This window comes from Mixophyes fleayi, chromosome 4, assembly GCF_038048845.1.
Source record: "Mixophyes fleayi isolate aMixFle1 chromosome 4, aMixFle1.hap1, whole genome shotgun sequence".
NCBI lineage: Eukaryota > Metazoa > Chordata > Amphibia > Anura > Limnodynastidae > Mixophyes > Mixophyes fleayi.
Genome location: NC_134405.1, coordinates 286,085,722 through 286,098,667, shown reverse-complemented (window position 1 = coordinate 286,098,667; position 12,946 = coordinate 286,085,722).

Below are 12,946 nucleotides of genomic sequence, written 5' to 3'. Positions count from 1 at the left end.
CTGAAAGTTCCACTGTTTTATTATACCTGTGAACCAGAGACTGGCTGTGAGGCTGACTGCTGGCTACTCGCTATTCAGACTCTGGATTTCAGTTGTGCACACTTGCTTGTTTTCTGTATATTCAGCTCTGGTTCTGAACTGTGATTACTGATGAAATGTATATATGTGAACTGGATTTCAGCTGTAAACTCGTTATTCTTCATTTGTATGTCAGCTTTGCCACTTACTATTGTGCATTTCCTGTCTGTAGGTTGGACTTTAGTTAAAAGTGGAGCCTCTGAGAATTGTCCTTCATTTACCGGTCTGCATTTTCAATTTTTGCTTCATTCTACATTTTCACTAGAGGGCCCATTCTCCTTATTGGCACTATACAAAGTAACAGTTGCCACCAGCCATTGGGCATACTTGCCTACCCCTGGGAACTTGTTTCCGGGAGAGGGGGTGTTACTGGAAGGCGGGAGGGGGCGGGGCCAATCGCGTAATTTTGCACTCCCCCCACGGAAAAACATCATTTACGTTGCGGGGGGCGGGGCCAAATTACGCGATTCTCAGTGAATTCCGGGATGCGGGAGAAATGCCAGCTCTCGCAGGAGTCCGGGAGACTGACCCAAATTCCGGGAGTCTCCCGGACTTTCCGGGAGAGTTGGCAAGTATGCCATTGGGGTGTATTTCTGTGGCTGAACACACTCAATGCTATTTAGCTTGTGACAGCCTGCTGGAGGGGATAAAACATAGTGAGTGTGGATACTGTGTGTTTGAGAGTCCTAGAGCCAGACAGAAGAGCGGAGAGGTTGTACTGCACTTAGAGAATGCTCCTATTGGAGAAGAAAGAACACATAGCAAGTGTGAGTTCTGTCTGCATCACAGTCTTAGAGCCTAGCGAAAGAGGAGAAAGTTTGCATAGCACTTAGGGATTATAGGAGATAAAATGGCTCGACATACCCTAGACAGAGCTACAAGTCTCAGAGCACAAGCAGTAATACTAACAGATAAAGCTACAACACTTACAGACAGAGGTTGCAAGTTTAATCAACAAAGCTGCCAATATTTCAGGGAGAATTACAAGATTGTAGATAAAAAGAGAAAAGCTAACTGCACCAGGTTGTTATATATAGTTACTGGTATATGGACATCCCCAAATCAGTTGATAGTCCATTTTTTCCACTATAATAAAGTGAAAACTATGTTTATCTGAAGGGTGCACCCAATTACTTAGAGTAAATAAGTACACAAGGAAAAACAGAAGTATACATCAGGGCACTCCGGGGTATTCAATCACATTTAAAATCATATATTTATTATATATATTAAAAACCAGGGTAGTGGTGTGTGGGGAATAATTTGTGTGTAATCATTTAAAATGCAGATTAAACTGCAGTAGTTTTGTTATCTCTTAAACTAAACAGATAATAAACACTTTGATTTGTATATCAATTTATAACTCTCCTTTAATTGATCTCCTATTAATAAAGGAGAGGATGTAACTTTGTTCTTATATTTCACTTTCTATAATAGGTCAAAAGTGAGCTCATGATATAACAGTAATGGTGAAATTTTAAGGTATGCTAGAATGGTGGATACTATCTGTAAGCTTCTCCCTATATGATGGAAACTAATGTCCACTAGTTATATAAAACCTTTGATAGGAGTTATAATATTGACCTAGAAATAATATTCTTTATGACCAAAAAAGTATATAGCCACAGGTCATTCTAATAGAATGATTATGCAGGATCCCCTTTAAAAATAAAGACTGGGATAAAAATAATCAACCCAATCTATTAGTGGGGGTATATACAGTATATTTGATTGTGTTCTTGATCGTGATACTTCATCGTGTTTTACCTCCCTACACTGCCATAGTCATCTGTGCTACCAAGGTAGCCACCTCCTGCCTGGTCCGCCTGTCTCTCCCAGATTCCCAGGCCTCATTAGTTGTATCTAAGCTCCTGGGCAGACAAAGAGGAAAGAGAGCCTTGCTCGCAATCTTATAATCTGTAGCAGTGGTGCTCAACCCATGGTATGTGTACTACTGGCAGTACACAGTGTAGGGTTAGGTGGTATCCGTATGCAGTGTTAGACGCAGTACGGACGATAACCATACTGGAAGGATGTGGATGCTATGAGCTCCAAGCACCAATGCGCATTAAAGATTCCTCAGTCTGGTCCACCCACAGTGAACATATAAGTTTACCTGTCACCCATCGGCACACTTTGAGTTCAGCATGTTCAGGTTTGCTATCACTGGGCCCAAACTCAGAAGTGTAGTCTGCCTCCACAGCTGTGGATTAAATTTTATGGGTGCAATACCGGGAGAGATCGATAGAACTAGTGTTCTAAAGCAACCCTTCCACATGTCAATTTTACATTATTTAACAAATTTGGAATGCTTTGTTGTTAAAAATGAAAATTGACTTTCAACTTCTAAATGGTAAAAATTACCACTGCAAAATGCTTGTTGAAAGCTGTGAAGAATATTTCAAATGAGATTATTATGAACAATTATGGATGAGACCCCTTTTCTGAATCTCTTCTATTATATGAAGAAAAAGAAGCAATGCCAACTTTCCTGCGATGGAAGTCTTCAAAGAGAATTCCAAAATAGTGTCAGTAAAGGTTATTTACAAACAGTATCGGACTGCGGTATGAAGGGCCCATCAGGGGAATTCAATAGTAGGGGCCACAAAATAGTGTGTGCAAGCCATTAAAGAGGTGTGGCCAGTTACCAAACCAGTATTGATATTAAATTAATAGTATTCACATTTATTAAATAGCCCTGCTTCTCCCGAAACACAAACCCACTTTCAAAAATTAGCCCCCAAACAACCCCAGTATTATATAAATATTCCCATTACCCCCTCTTAAATTAATATGATCTATCATGCAGGGCTGTTGACAGAAACTGTGGTGCCCAATACTAATTAATCTGGCAGACTGCACCCTCCCGATACATGCCCCCTCCCTCTTTGCCATACATTCGCCCCCCTCCCTCTTCACCGTATATGCGCCCCTCTTCTTCTTTGTCGTACATGTGCTCCCTTCCCACTTTACAGTACATTCCCCCTTTCTCCATCACAGTACATGGCCCCCTCCCTCATCACAGTATATACCCCATTCCCCATCACAGTAAATGACTTCCCCCCACTCCCTCATCACAGCAAATGCCTCCCTCACCACAGAAAATGCTCAATTTCTGCCGCTCATCACAGTAAATGTTCCCCTCTCCCCCACCCATCCCATCACAGTTAATGTTCCCCCCATCCCATCACAGTAAATTGTCCCCTCTACCCCCTTCCCATCACAGTAAATTTTTCCCTCCCCCATCCCATCACAATAATTTTCTCCTCCCCCCCTTTCCATCATAACATGGTAGCACATTTCAAAAATGTAACTGCGCCACGTGTTCCCAGTCTAGCAATACCTGGGAGCTGATGCATTGCGGAGGCAAAGGGGCCAGATGGTCAGGCTAAGGGGGGCCCAGACAGAAGGAGAGGTCTGTCCGAGCCCTCTGGTCTGTCCGGGCCTCTCCCAACTGTACAGGTCATACCCCTCTGATGTAGGCCCTGCTACCATGACTTACCTAAACTGCACCACCAACACCCCACTTTGATTCTCTCAATCAACACTAAACAGGGGGGCTTGGTTCCCCCTACCACCATAACAATAAATATAGAATATGCAAAAATAAACACAAAATAAAATTATCCCTATTTAGGCAAGTAAGTTACAGTTGTTCCATCTATATCCTAGGACCCCTTTGAGTTAGATAAGACATAATTGAGTGCACAATACAGTAATACTGAAATTAATATTATATAATTGCATGTGCAGCTTTGCTTATACATAGCTTTGTCTCCTTCCATAACAGTGGTCTCTCTCTACAAACTGCAACACAGAGCTCACAAGCTGTCACCTCTGCTCTTGCAGAATCCTGCTCATTGCCACGTATACTGTTATAGCTAGACCACAGGTATCACAATACTGTAATTCTGTCTTGGATATAACAATTGTGGACTGGACTAAGGAATTGACGATGCAGTTGTGGAAAATGGTGGCTCCCATAACTATTATAGTCAGCATGTGTGTGGGTCAGCGTTCGCAAATAGGTTAGCTAATTAGGCAACCTCCTGGGACTTACTAGGTACATGGTCCATGATTGAAGAGTCTGATTATTTAAGACAGGGAGGGCTTAGCCTCCATGCCGGATATAACGTTCCTGTGCCTAACTCACATTGCTAACTTGCTCCCCTCTTTCTGGATTTCCCTTGCTTATTTGGACTCCCTGATGTTAGGCTTTGGCTTGACTCTGGATTTTTCTTGAACTTCTATGCCCTTTGACCTCGGCCTGTTTCGGGATAACCCGTATTTGCTACCAGCCCTAACCTTTGGCCTGTCTCCCAACTGTCCGGTCACATCTGACCCACGACCCTTGAACGGTCTCTGGTATGCACCTCCATTATACTAGTTAATATCTACCTGGCGCTTTGTTTTGTTCTGATAAGCTTCTACTACTATAGAGCTAAGTCCTGGTGTATCCAAGTACCTCCAAATGTACTAGTTCTACAGGAAAGGCAACTGCTATAGATGAAGATCTCTACCAGTCTGGTTCTAGAAGCTTATCAAACAGCTGTGGCCAATAACAGCTATAGTCAGCATTTGGTATTAATCAAATCCTTCTCCTGGGAAAGTTGTATGTTCTGTATTATATGTATAGGTATTTGTTTGGAATTGTGGGCTTATAATAAATTTGTGGTGCTGTATATTTTTATGAATGGCATTATAATGCTTTTTTAATATATATTCTTTATTTTGTATAAGAATGTCTGAATACAAGATAAAGGATTAGTAAAGGATTCAAAATATTAAAGACATATAAAAAAAGACAAATAATTAGATCTCATTAACGGTAATTAATAATAATGAATAGTAATTTATTGATAATATTTTAGTAGCTCATTAATAAATATTACAGAACATTTGCATTTTAATAATATTGAATATCTATTTAAACACAAAAGAAAATAGAAGTCAAAGGGAAAATAAGGAAAGGTGGAGGAGAGGGTGGGATAGGAAACAGTGATTGAGTGCTCATATATTCATAATGTAACATGCAAATTGTTAAGGTAAAAGTGATAATGAGAGAATAAGAAATTATAGTAGTATTCCTGGGAATTGGGTCCATCCTGTGTACTTACAATGGGACCTTCAAATTCCAATTATTCAGGAAAGCACATTTCTAAGTGCTGCTTGTAATAAAGACAGTCCCAAATCTTTTCCCCTTTAATGATTAATGGAAGTTATAAATGAGGCTACCCTGGGCTAAACTATTTTAAGAGCAAAACAGAAATGTAAAATGTAATAAAGGGGGTTATCCTAAAATGGTAGTAGGTTGGGCATTAAAGTGATTTTTTTTTACTGTTTGAACCCAGACCATGAAGTGTAAAGTGCAACTTGGTCATGTCGGCACACTAATGAGCAGTTTTTATAGTTCATAAATGATCCTTAGTGTATCAATTCATATATCAGTAGTAAAATTACCCATAATTAGGACTGCATTTAGCCTTTCTGACCTTTATAATAAAGGATGGCTGGAATGAGAGAAGAGCTAAGGCTTGGTGTGTGTGCTGGTCATATGGAAGAGTAATGATATGTGTTGGTGCGTGGCAGTATTTATATTTATGTTAATGTCTACATATGCTCACACAAGTGTATTTTTTATTAACTAAAATGTGGTTGCTTTTTATGGTTTACAAAATTCAGGAATATTAATATAACAATAGTTTAACTTACTATATAATAGTAATGCTTCATATGCTAATTTATTGAAACATGTTAAAAATAACTAATATGTAACATTCTACCTACATATACTTAAAGTACAATTTTTTCCTGAAAGCATGTTTGCCATTGCCATGATTGCTACTGCCAGTTTATACTAAACCAATCTCATCTCAAACTAATTATCTAACAGGCGATACAGTTACTGAATTTACTTTGACAAATTCCTTCCACAGTGTTCTGTTTCTCCATTTCAAGTGCTTTAATCACAGAAATGTACATTCTCCTGGACAAAGGTGTCAAAGCAAATTCTGATTCTCAAGATCAAATTAGTAAAGAGGCTGAATTTCCTTGTGCTTTGCTCTGTTAACTCAGCCCTGACATAGGTCACATTTTCTTTAAAAGTTACATTTTATGCCTTATTCTGTATAAAAAAAGGTCTGTGAGCGATTGCATAATATTCAGATTTGGTTAAAAAAATCATTTTGAACTTATTTTGGCAATGAGACAACTGATTAATGTTAAAGGTTAGGCAAGTTCAAGTACATAATAATATACTAAAAAAACATGAAAAAGTACTGTATTTTTTAAATACAAAGTAAACCAAGGCCAGTCTATGGTTTATACCAATTAATCTCATTCTTGCTTTGTTGTTTCACATATTGTCTTCTGATATTTACCATAGGCATTTTTTTCATAAGAGCTGGAGGTCATTATAGAAATGATGTAAAATACGCTTTGTAAAATGTTCAACAACTTCATCTTCTTCAGAGTTTTCCCCTGAAGGGCATCATTTAAAGTAAGTTAGGAGTAAATCCAGCTAGACTGTGCAATATTGCACTTTTCCAAACCATGTTGCGGTATGTGTGTGTGTGTGTGGGTGGTGGATTTAAAATGTATGGACAGATTTAGAGTTGAGAGTGAGTTCATCCTAGCCCAACTCTTAATTGCAGAGTAAGAACAAAATGTGGCCAGTATTTGTATGTAACATGTTTCCTGCATGGAAAAATGAATTTGTACCCCTTTCAGCAACTTGCATTACCCCTTGCATCACAACATGGTTTGTACAGGCACAAGTTTGAACCATTTAGCTGGATTTTCTTCCAACTCTAAATGAAGGCCTAGTATTTTATTTTTCAAAGTGTCCCTGCACTGAGCATTGGTTGCCCTGGGGATTTAAATTAAACACACCTTCTTCTTCATCATTGGTTGACAATAGGGATGTGTTTTTACTTAGTTAAATTATATTGAGCTTGTTCTGTGCAGTTTGTCTTTTGATAGGCTGGGGCTTTATGTTGCACTGTAATGTAACATGCCCAGTGCTGCATTCCCAACCTGTCACTGACACTGAAGAGGAGCCTCACAGACAGCACTAACTCTAACATTACACTCAAGCAGTCAAATGGCAATGCATCTATTTGCTTTATTACATGCGTCTTGTTCCTTTCTAGAGTGTTCAACAGCGAAATTAATAAGGTCCATTTATCTCAACACAAGGCATTGGGAATGTATTGTGAATATACCCAATTGTAAGTAACAAGCATTTACATATGCAGCTAAGGCTCGGTACCCACTGAAGAACTTTCTGACCAATGTGTTATCTACAACGGTTGCACATACGAATGAAGGTCAGATCGGTCGGTCGTTTCATGCATACAGACTATACCGGTTTTAAATGATTTTGCACAACCAACCGACCGGGCAGTGATATTTGTAGGGCATTATGTTGTCTCAAATAATTGAGATTTTGCACACACTGAAACAATATATAGCCTCTCTGCCGCGATATGTCAAATAAAATATAGGCCGAACATCACCAGCAAAAACTCCCAAAAATTCACATTCAGAAAAAGGTAATATGTCATTGTCATTCATTCTATAACACATATTTGTGTATAGTGTACGTTCATTCACTTGCTACTGCTCATTAACAATTTTTTTATATAATGGATTATGTTGAACTCCAGCAGGCCTGTGGTCTTTTGCTACTTACTATAGCAAGAAAACTCAAGCACAGAGCCAGAAGAAGATTTGGTCTTGTTGGACCAATGAGTGGTTCCAGAGGAGAGACTAATTTTCTCATATGACCCTGCTACAGGAGAAATGGGACAACAACCCAGATGACTTCTGGAATTTTCAGAGGATGAATAAACCCACCTTCCATGAACTGCTCCAACTTTTCACCCTACTCATCCAGAATTAGGGCACCCATTTAAGGAAACCCATATCTGCAGAGCAAAGTCAGGTTGCTACTCTGAGATTTTTTTGGCCACAGGAAGGACACTGGCAGATCTCAAATACAGCACATCGATTTCAACTCATGCTCTGGGTTTGATCATACCTGAGACCTGTGACGCTATAGTTCAAGTTCTGTGTGGAAATTGATAAAAGAAATATTGTGTATTTGTAAAAAAATATTATTTTACTAAGATAGAAAGTATACAGATTATATAAAAACTGTTCAATACATTAAAAACATTGAAGGGGTTCACAGCTGTTCATGGTGCAAAATTTCTGTACTCTCCGTTGAGGATGGACTTGCTGTATACTGTCGCATATTTCTGCCCATAGGTGTGAAAGTCATGTAGGGTTGCGGGGTAACTGATTGTCTTCCCATAATGGGATGTTGCATGTGGCCAAAATGTATATGAGGTGCCTGTCTGAAATGTCCTTGCTCCTGTGTGAGGTTTGATGTTGTTAAACAGTATCTGGTGCCAGATCCTCCCTGGATGCCCTACGAATGATGTCATGCATCAACCTTTCCATCTCTATGCGCATTGGTTTCCTAGCACCTCTCATTTTGCTGTCAAGCGTTGCTTCAACCAGATCAAAATCATCTTGTCGAGGATTTTTGGAGGCCTCTATTTCGTTTAATTCTTTTCTGAATACAGTCCTAAGGTTCTGTATCTCTCCCTTTGCCCATTCTACATTTGTTCCAGGGTAATGTGGAAGGCATGCTCTCACAAGTTCTCCCATAGCCACACTCCTCTGCTGCCTGTTTGAGTAGTCCTTTGATTTAGTTTTCCACAGGCAGGGATGGGATCTATAGGCCTCAATGAAGTCCTTCATGAGCTCTATATTTCGGTCAGATGCCATGGCAGTATATTTTCTAAAACTATTTATATATATATATATATATATATATATATATATATATACATATATATATATATATATGTATATATATATATATATATATATATATATATATATATATATATATATATATACACATATATATATATATATATATATATATATATATATATATATATTGTCCTATAGAAAAACACACAGCAGAGAGGTTGGTAACATGAATGTGCATCAATAATACAATAATAAACACACTTATACCAGCTGATTAACATACACACCACCAAAATAGATACATTAAAAAAAATGTATCTACTGTCATATTTAACATAAACACAAGTCAAGGAACATTACAGAAATCCGCATGCTGTAAAGTACTGTCAAAATAAATAATTGGATGAAGGAGGTATATTAATAATTTCTGTACATTGGGATCAGTTGCGATGGAAATCATACGCAACATACCTTACAAGTTAACCCGTGCCTGATACTCATGCATCTAATCAAGCTACTTAAGGTCTTAAAAAGGTTCTTGTCATGCATTTGGACCTAGCCCAGGCCTCCTCAGTGGAAGAGCGTTACTTCCCGACGCAAGCAGCCTTTTTAATGTGTGTTAATGAGGTAAAATTACCTCACAAAAATGAGTTTGACCCCTCAACTCGTAAATTTAGCCTTTACTACCACTCCCACGGGGGGAAGGGGGGATGATGGAAGTTAACTGACTTGACTATTCTAATTTTTTTGTCAAAGAATGTCAGTGTACCAAATTTCAGGTCAATTGGATGAGCTCTTTCTGAGAAAATAGTTTTTTCCACACACACACACACACACACACACACACTAACGCACGCCTCTACACATGTGTGTTCATGAGGTAAAGTTACCTCACAAAAATGAGTTTGAGCCCTACCAAATTTCAGCCCTTTTTGAATTTTTTTCCCCACACACACTAAGAATTTAATAGGTCAGTGTATAACTCTGCCCAGCAGATGGCGCTGCAACTTGGTTTTTTTTTTTCACACACACACAGACAGACAGACGCCACTAAGCATTTATATATTAGATAATCTTTTCATATAAGATTAGATTGTACGCTCCTTCGAGCAGGGCCTCCTCTTGTTATCCAAAAACGTAATAAACAGTGGCGCTCACAGCAGTATTGTATAAAGTTAGTATAGAGAAAGTCCACACATACACCTCTTCCACATATGGAGGCAGCCTTCCTTATAATAGGTGGGTAAGTCCAGAATCAAATAGAAAGTCAAACAAGGATACGGCGCACAATGGTGTGTTACTAGGAATTTATCCCAGGTTCAGTGGGGAAATAATAGTATAGTCAATGGATCAAAGTTCCACGTTTGCTGGACGGTCTTATAGGACCAAGGGTATGAGTCCAGTTTGCACATATAAAAGACAGAATAATATAGGCATAGGATTAGTAGAAGCAGTGTGTTAGTGATAGCCCATCACCATAGTATTACACACCCAAAGGAAATTATATTGCTTATCTGTATGATTAATCCAAAGACTGGAACACAGCTTAACAACCACTTCACTTTCAATATTATGTGGTCAGCATACTCAGCAACTGCAAGTCTGGTCTCCAGTCAAAAACATCAGCATACTGTAAACATCATATCTCTCTTTGCCTAATTAGAGTGAAGGCTACGCCCCTGTGACACATGGGGCGTAGCCATATGATCTCTCAGACGCCATCTTAGAACCTGGATCGCTACATCTGGGCCTTATACAAGGCTGAGGATAAATTACTTCATTAGTTATTCACTGAACAAGTGCACCAATACCCAACAACCACTTTAATCCAGAGGAACACCAAAAGTAAGCCACTCCAGGACCTTTCACCGAACAAAGAACAGGAAGACAAAGAACCAAAGGAGAGGAACATCTCCCGACAAAGTCTTCACTCTAATTAGGCAAAGAGAGATATGATGTTTACAGTATGCTGATGTTTTTGACTGGAGACCAGACTTGCAGTTGCTGAGTATGCTGACCACATAATATTGAAAGTGAAGTGGTTGTTAAGCTGTGTTCCAGTCTTTGGATTAATCATACAGATAAGCGATATAATTTCCTTTGGGTGTGTAATACTATGGTGATGGGCTATCACTAACACACTGCCTCCTCTTGTTATGTTCTCCACCACCTTAACTCTGCTCTTCAGCTCCTTGTCTCTTCCACGAGGTCCTCCTGCCCTTCTACCCCTCTCTCTACCCCGCTTGGGGCTCTCACCTCTCATCTAGCTGTACATTGAGCTTCGGAGTTACTGTGCTTTTTGTTAACTGTACCGTGCTGTCTCACCCTGTATTGTGTTTCTGTCTGTCCCTGTACACGGCGCTACGGATAGCTAGTGGCGCCCTATAAAAAGAAATAAAAAAAAAAAATAATAATAATAATAATAATAATAATATAAAAAATATTGTGGTGAACAAGGTGCCAAATAATATTTCTTACATTTGAAGTATATTGTGTTTGGTATCACTCAGTTTACAATTTAATGAGAATGCTTCCGGTGCTATTTATGTAGCGTTTACACTAAGTGTACACTAGTTATGGAAAATATAATTTTTATACACTGAATAGCAAGCACTGAGTGATCATTAAGAACCAGTTTGAACAAGTCTAAAGGCGGGAATCTAAAGTAAGGACAGACGGCCTTTCTGAGAGCAATGACCAGAGGAATCCACCAATGCCATTTCGAGTATCTGAGAGTGCAAGACCCCTCAGCCAATGAATGAAGACCTTACAATTATAACTGTGTGTCACTGTGATGTCATTTCATTTACAACTGTACTGTGCATAAATGTTAGCTCTGGTTTTTGGAGACCAGAGCATTCTGTTGGTAGCTTGAGTTGGTGCCAACTGCCGCATGGGTATGTATGCCAAACTTTGCCTTTTTATGCTTTGCTAAATAAAACCTTTTGTGCTTTGGAACCACAGCAATCGCATCAGAAAATCTTTACTGATAATGATAGTACGAACCTTGCTGTAATTGTGATGAAAGTAGGGATGTGCAATGGCCACTTTTCGCGTTTTCGGTTTTGGGTTCTGATTACCTTCAGGTTTTGGGTTCTAATGGGTTTTGCCAAAACACCCCCTCAAGGTTTTGGGTTCTGATTTTTTTTTTAAAAAGCATAAAAACTGCTAAAATCTTATTATTAACCTCAATAACATTCATTTCCACTCATTTCCAGTCTATTCTGAACACCTCACACCTCACAATATTGTTTTTAGGCCAAAAAGTTGCACCGAGGTAGCTGGATGACTAAGCTAACACAAGTGGGCAGCACAAACACGTGGCCCATCTAGGAGTGGCACTGCAGTGGCAGACTGGATGGCAGTTTCAAAAGCTAGGCCCCAAAGAGCACATAATGCCCACAAAAGAGGTGCAAGATGGAATTGTCCTTGGGCCCTCCCACCCACCCTTATGTTGGTGAAATAGGACATGCGCACTTTAACAAACCAATCTATAAACACATCTACTTCTCTCTTTAAAACCTAATAGAAATTATGAATTTACACAGCTCCATTGATCCAGTGGTAGAAGAAAAGAATGTAGAATTTGGGAGCCAGTTATATCTAGGACCCTGAGAAGTTAGGCACCAGTAGTAATTATTTTATGTTTTCACAGTACATTACTCCTGTGATTTAACCTGCCCTGCATTTCTAAGAACACATTACACAGCAATATTTTTGTGCTATCATAATGGTTCAAATACTAAACTCTACAGCAGAAACTAGCATAGTGCAGCATTGGTTACGTATGAGAGTATTGTATACAGCGATTGTCATAACTAGCATCATTTGATACAGGTTTCAGGAAACTGTTTCCAAACACATTCTCAATCATTTCCACACAGGTTTATCTGTAAATCTCTAGTTCTAGTTTACAAGAACATTCGATGGTTCCATGATTTAATGAAATGCAATAAAGATGATTAAAATACAAAGTCTCTGTAAGGGGTAGGTATGTGAAGTGTATGTGCTGTATGCAGATCAGGCTGCATATACACAGACATATCGCTACATTGTAAACATAATATAAATACATGGTTGC